This window comes from Natator depressus, chromosome 10 (assembly GCF_965152275.1).
Source record: "Natator depressus isolate rNatDep1 chromosome 10, rNatDep2.hap1, whole genome shotgun sequence".
Lineage (NCBI taxonomy): Eukaryota > Metazoa > Chordata > Testudines > Cheloniidae > Natator > Natator depressus.
In genome coordinates this window covers 13490787-13497171 of record NC_134243.1, presented here as the reverse complement: position 1 = coordinate 13497171, position 6385 = coordinate 13490787, and the positions used below count along the sequence as shown (strand labels likewise).

The 6385-nt window shown below is 43.7% G+C and overlaps 1 protein-coding gene across 5 annotated transcripts in view; it reads left to right on the top strand.

Moving 5' to 3' along the window:
- The first annotated feature begins 4631 nt into the window (after positions 1-4631).
- Positions 4632-6385, top strand: part of SUN1 (Sad1 and UNC84 domain containing 1) — a 56443-nt gene continuing 54689 nt past the window's right edge. For all 5 annotated transcript variants that reach the window (XM_074965245.1, XM_074965247.1, XM_074965246.1 and 2 more), the window contains exon 1: positions 4632-4819. The gene's annotated coding sequence lies outside the window, so the exon portion shown is untranslated. The remainder of the gene's footprint in view (positions 4820-6385) is intronic.

Genomic DNA, 6385 nt, shown 5'->3' with positions numbered 1-6385 from the left:
CGGGGTGTCATGCTGTGACTGATGCGGGGGGGGGTCACACCATGCCCAGGTGCCAGGGGTGTCATGCTGTGATTGACGGGGGGGTGTCACACCGTGCCCAGGTGCCAGGGGTGTCACGCTGTGATGGGGGTGTCACACTGTGCCCAGGTGCCAGGGGTGGGAAGTGCCAGGCTGCGCCCTGGGGCCGTAGGAGGGAGCCGTGGGGGCGCTCCGCCCCGCCAGGGGTCGCTGTGACTCGCCGCGCGGCGCCTAGGGCGGGGCGTCGGGACCTGGGGGCGGTGGCTCCCGGCGCCCCGTAAAGGGGGCGCTGGGGGCGGGGCCGGGGCCCCGTGAGTGTCGCCGCCACCGCTCGGTCCCTCCTCCCCGCGCAGGTAACGTCTCCCTGGGGACGCGCTCGCCTTGCGAGACTCGGCCCGGCCCCGCACTCCGTGGAGCCAGCCAACCCCCCCGTCCGCCGGGTCCTGCTGCGCTCATGGTGGGGAGCCCCCCGAGGCGCTCTCCGGGCCCCGGTGAGGGGCGTGCGGGGCCACTGGTGTTACCTAGCCCGGGGGGGCGGGGCGCCCCTCAGTGGCTGGGGCCCTCGCTCCCCCGCCACCGGGGCACGCACGGCCCCCTACCTCAGCCCGCCCCACGTAGCACTTACCGCCCCCTGCCGGCCACCTGCTGCTGGCCCCGCCGCCTGCCGCTCCTGGAAGGAGGCCCCCGGGGGGCGGACGGAGATAAGCTCCAGCAGGGGCGGCAGCTGCCTTTGGCTCCTCGGCGCTCTGGGCGGCCCCCGCCTCGCCCTGGCAGCGCAGGAGAACAAGGCTGCGCACAGCGTCTGTGCGGCCAAACCGGCCTCTCCGCGGGTGTGCCCCGGCGTTGGGGGTGCCGCTGGGTCCTGGGGTGTGATTAGACCTATAGCAGTGTAGTGCTGGCAGGGAGCTCAAGGGGTCATCTGGGTCAGCTAGGGTGACCAGACAGCGAGTGTGAACAATCAGGAGGGGGGGGTGGGCGGTAATAGGCTTCTATCTAAGAAAAAGCCTCAAATATCAGGACTGTCCCTATAAAATCGGGACATCTGGTCACCCTAGGGTCAGCCCCTGCACTCAGGCAGGCCAAGTGCTTGTCCAGCGTGTTCTTCAAATCCCCCCTCTGAAGCGGGTTCCACAGCCTCCCTTGGAAGTCTCTTCTCGATCTTAACTATCTTTCTACAGTAGTTACAAAGATTTTTTTCTAATAGCTAACCTCTATCTCCCTTGCTGCAAATTAAGCTCGTTACTACTTGTCCTGCCTTCAAAAGGCATGGGAAAACAATTGATCATTGAGCTCTTTCTAACAGCCCGGAATGTGTTTGAAGACTGTTAGTAGGTTCCCCTCTCACTCAGTTGCCTTTTCTCAAGATTCAGTATGCCCAGTTTTTTTAACCTTTCCCCATAGGTGAGGGTTTTTATCATTTTATCATTTATCAAACTCTTTTATCATTTTTGTTGCTCTTCTCTAGACTCTCTCTCTCCAGTGTGTCCACATTTTTCCTGAAGTGTTGCACCCAGAATTGGCCACAGTACTCCAGCTGAGGCCTCACCAGTGCAGAGTAGATACCGTTGGGGCCCTGCACTACCATGTGGGGGAGGCTGCTGACAAACAATGAGGGAGAGGAATGCACTTATCCCCATTCCCCTCCAGTTAGCACATATTGCCCCCTGCCAGTGCCCATACTGCCTTACAGGAGCTTGCCCTGCTACCAATGTGTGTTTGCACTAGTACTGCCTTTTTGTTCCTGCCATAGATGGAGCTGTTAGCAATAATGGGATTTTTTCCAGGGGGAAAAAACGGCCAGTGTTAAATAGCTCTAGAGTCTAACGTTCCTAGATGGAGTCTAGCAGGAGCTTCTGAAAGCTATTATAATACATTTATCTATTACAGCTTGTACTTTACATGTGTGTTGGTGTAAACTGTGATCAGATTATTTTAGGCATGGCGGTACTGTGGGCAGAGCCAGAGAGGCAAAGTTATTAGCAGGGCAGAATATAACATGTTGGTGACAGCATGGGATTAAGAAATAGGAAATATAAACCTTACAGGAAGACTTTAGGGAAATTGGCTTATTAGGCCAGATTCTGATTGTTCCTGTAGATACAGAAGTTAAACCACTGTAAAACTGAAGTGAGAGAAATCAGAATCTGGTACATTGTTGTAGGAACTTGTTGTGAATGGCCACATTTTCTTGGACACTGAAGTCTTGTATTTGTGTCACACAGGTAACCGCTAAACTAGGAGCTTGGGGTGTGATTCCCAGCTCTCACAAACATATGCACACTAGCTCTCATTGAGCTAGTTGCACGAAAAGTAGTAATGTAGCTGTAGAAGCATGGCCAGTGGCGACACAGGATAACCGTGCTCAATACATACCCCCAACGTTCCAGCAGGTTTGTACTTGGCTCGACTAGCCTGTGTTACCACTGCCAGTGCTACGGCAGCTACACTACTATTTTTAGCATGCTAGCTCGGTGGTGCGTATGTCTACAAGAGTTGGCAGTCACACCCCTGTCTCATAGTGTTGACATAGCCACAGCAACAGTGATAGCCTGCTGCTGTATATCCTAACCTGAACTAGTACCCCAGCATGGTGTTAGTGCTGTGCTGCACTGCTTGCTAGAGTTGCTTTGCCTCACTTTACTATTTTTAATGCAAAGTTCAACCAACATTTACCATTTTTGATCAGATGACAGGGTAAGAAAAGGTGTGGTTTTTATGTTGGGATTTTTTTTATGTTGGGATAAATTAAGCTTGTGAGCAGTCTTGAGGTAAAAACACAGTAAAGAGAAGGCAGTGCAGTTTTACTGTGAGTTAAGGTAGGCAAGGTAAGCACTACAGTTTTACCACAAGGTCAATCATGGGTGGAGATTAAAGTGCCCTGTCTTCACTGTGGTTTTTACCTTGGGACCATTCATATGTATTACTTAACCTGAGGTAAAAATCCACCTTTTTTAGTTGTGAAGACAAGGTATATGGATATTAAAGCTGGTGTCCTAGCCAAATTATAGTATGGACAACTACATTTGTTTACCTAAACTATCCCCAGAAGCTACATTTCCTATGCCAGTCTTGCAATTTCACTTAAATGTATCATAAATACACTAAATGTGTGCCATGATTAATATCTGTTTTAGTAAGAAAACAAAAAACAAAGAAATTTGTTTTGTCAAATATGTATAGACAAGTTAAAGTACTAATGTCTCTTCAACAGATGCCAAACATTGTTTTTCAAACCAACATTTCAGAAAGAGGAAATGAAATTTTTCCTAGATAAACATTTTCTCACTTCTACCATTAGCCAGAGAAGGTGCAAATTAAAATATTTGCACTAAAAGTGTACTTTGAAACATGTTTCAGAATTAAGTTCTTGATTTTATAATTGATTACATGTGGGAATGCCCCTGTAGGGAGCCCCATTGAATTCAGTGGGGCTCTGTACAGATAATGGGGTGCTGTGCAGAGTCAATTGCAGGATTGAGGTCAAACAGAGTAAATTTGAGACCTTCTCAATGCTAATATGAAAAATAATATTTTGGCTGTTGTTTAGGGACAGCCTTTTGAAAACTGATGATTTTTCCCCAGGGCAACAGATTTCTATTTTTATATTTATTTTTTAAAAAGGGGGATAGGGAGTACTGTAAACTGCTTATTTAATCAGTGCTAAGATCAGCTCTGCACATGCACAGTGACAACATGAGCACAGCTTTGTGAGGAGTGTCCAGTGTGTCCTTTATGCTTTAAAATATTTTAATTCTGCAAATTGAGATACTAAAAGTAAAGGAGGAGGGACAGCTTTTGAAGTATATCTTTAATTTAAATCTAAGCACACACTTGGAATATAAAATACTCCATGTAAACATATATGTTTTACTTCTTTGGAACTCAGTTCCAAAGGTTAATGTTTCAGTGGTTAGGGAAATAATTAAAAATTAATCTTACATTCCAGTTCCTTCTCTAATGTACGGGGACATTATTTACTCTTGTCAAAATGAAACTCTTTGCTGATTTTAATAGAGAAAAAATTCCAGGTAGAAACATTGCCTTTGCAAATAATCTGCTTAAAGAGAGCTTTGTTTGCTAACCTTGTAATCAATACATCTTTCATTCTATTTGCATCTGTACACTAACAAATCATGCTGTGACCTGTCATGTTTTTCTGCCTTTACTACTTCATTGTCATGGGATTAAGAGCTAATTTAAATAGGGCTACAACTGGTGTCTTTGGGGGTGGGAGTTTAGCTGTATTATAAAAAGCAGAAAATTGGATCAGGCTTATCTCTTCATTTTACAAATTAAAGGTAAGTGGTGAAAATTTAGGTCTTCCAAATTGTTTTGCCAGATACCTGAAACATGCATTTTAGAAATCAAGTACCGTGTGTTTTCGTTAGTATAAAGTTTATTGAAAAATGGTAGTTAAATCAATGTTAGCGTGTAACTAGAAATAAAATACTGGACAAGGTCTTTAAGCGTGAGCCTATCGATCCCTTTTTATGGAGAGAAACTAATGGGTTAAATGTGTGGGCTGGTTAAAGTAGCAGTGTCCAATAAATTCAAACTCTGCCTCTGACTGACAATAGGAGCTTTGAGAGGCTGGATCAGATTAGTCTGATCCTTCCTGCTTTGTTGAGACTGGGAAGCCATTTTGGGATTCTGCGGTGTGGAATAGAAAATAATGTCCTGTCAACTTGCAAACTTGCCTTGAATTGTTTTGACTGGGATTGCTGGACCTCGGAACAGAATGCTGAAGCATATAATCATTCTAAATATGTGAAGCGGATGACTCAGGATTTTGGATATATAGGTTTGATGCCATGCATTTGCTGCTGTTTTTTGTTAAACTGTAATATAAATTGATCTCGGAGCTTTATCTAGGCAAACTGTAAATTAGAGTTTGCTTTGAAACTTGTTTTATCACAGGTTGACCTGCTTAAATATCTAATTCTAGTGAGCCTTCAGTAGACCACTGTACCTCTTTAAATGAAGAGGCCTGGTTAGATTCATGTGCAGCAAATTCTGCTTGAGTTTTTAAATCACTGGGTTCCCAGTCTGTAAAATGACTCAATGCACTTTAGCTATGACATGTTTTAGATTCTCTGTGTGTATAAACAATGAGAAGACATGTTTGTTGTCTCAGTACAACTGAATTTATAGCTATTTTCTGTTCAGCTCCTTTTTATATATACAGCATTTTTATCTATTTAACAGAGCTGGTTTTAAGTAATAGTGTTACAGTTTGGCAACTGTCGAGTGCATCATAGCACACATTTGTACATTTACAAGATAAAGTCTAATGAAAGATGTTAATGTTTTTAGTATTCTCAGAGCCTTTTTAAAAAGAAACAATATATAAACATCCTTCTTAAAAAGTTCTTCATATCTTTATGTACAAATATTTTGTATTAAGTGTGTTTGACATTTGCTTGAAGCTCTTTTGCTTTTCAGCCTGTTTTAAGTTGGTAGTTTTGGGGATACGTGGGGAAGACATTGCAAAAATTCAAGATACGCTCCATGGAAGTAAATACAAAGTTAATGTAATCACTTATATAGGAATTTCAGAGGGCTAAATTCCTACTCACTAAATATGACAATATTAGTATTAAATGCTTATTGTGAACAATAGCAGAGTTTCAAGTTTGAAATAAGTAGAAACAGTTGGTTACTAGGAATTGTTACATTATTTAATATTTATAGTAATGAAATGAGAGCCCATGGTCTAGCAAAGCTTATTTGGAGTTTATGGTAGTAGCATATTTTCTATATGAATAATTTAAACGAGTTTGTCATCCTTCAAGTGTAGAGTTAAAATAGCAGATTCTGTTTACAGTAATGCTGTCAAATCTTATTCTGTGACTTTTGTAATCTCAAAAGTGAGACCCGTTTTCTTACCAAATCCAATTTCCCATTTGTAATGCATCAGAATGGGTTTGCTCTTACAAAGCTGCCAGCCTTGTATTTTGCAGCTAGCATTTGTCCAATGTCTTTTTCCAATGAAGACGTTGGGTTTTTTTTCCCCACTCCTGAATGTTAGAGAGGAAGGATGGTCCGATGGTTAAGATAGTAATCTGGGAATTAGGAGACATGAGTTCAGTTCCCTGCTTCAACACAGACTTCTTGTGTGACCTTGGGAAACTCACTTAGTTTCTGTGCCTCAGATCCCTATCGGTAAAATGGGTTGTTTGTGAGGATAAAACACAAAGAAAAGATTAAAGCACTCGGATGTTATTGTGATGGAGGCAACATAGGTACATAAGTCACAAATGACTGTAAATTGGGGCTCATCCTAGTCCCTGTTACAGTAAGTGCACTGTGAATGCAAGGTGCTGTGCTTGTCATGACAGGTTTGTGCTAAAAAGCCAGTACCTATGGG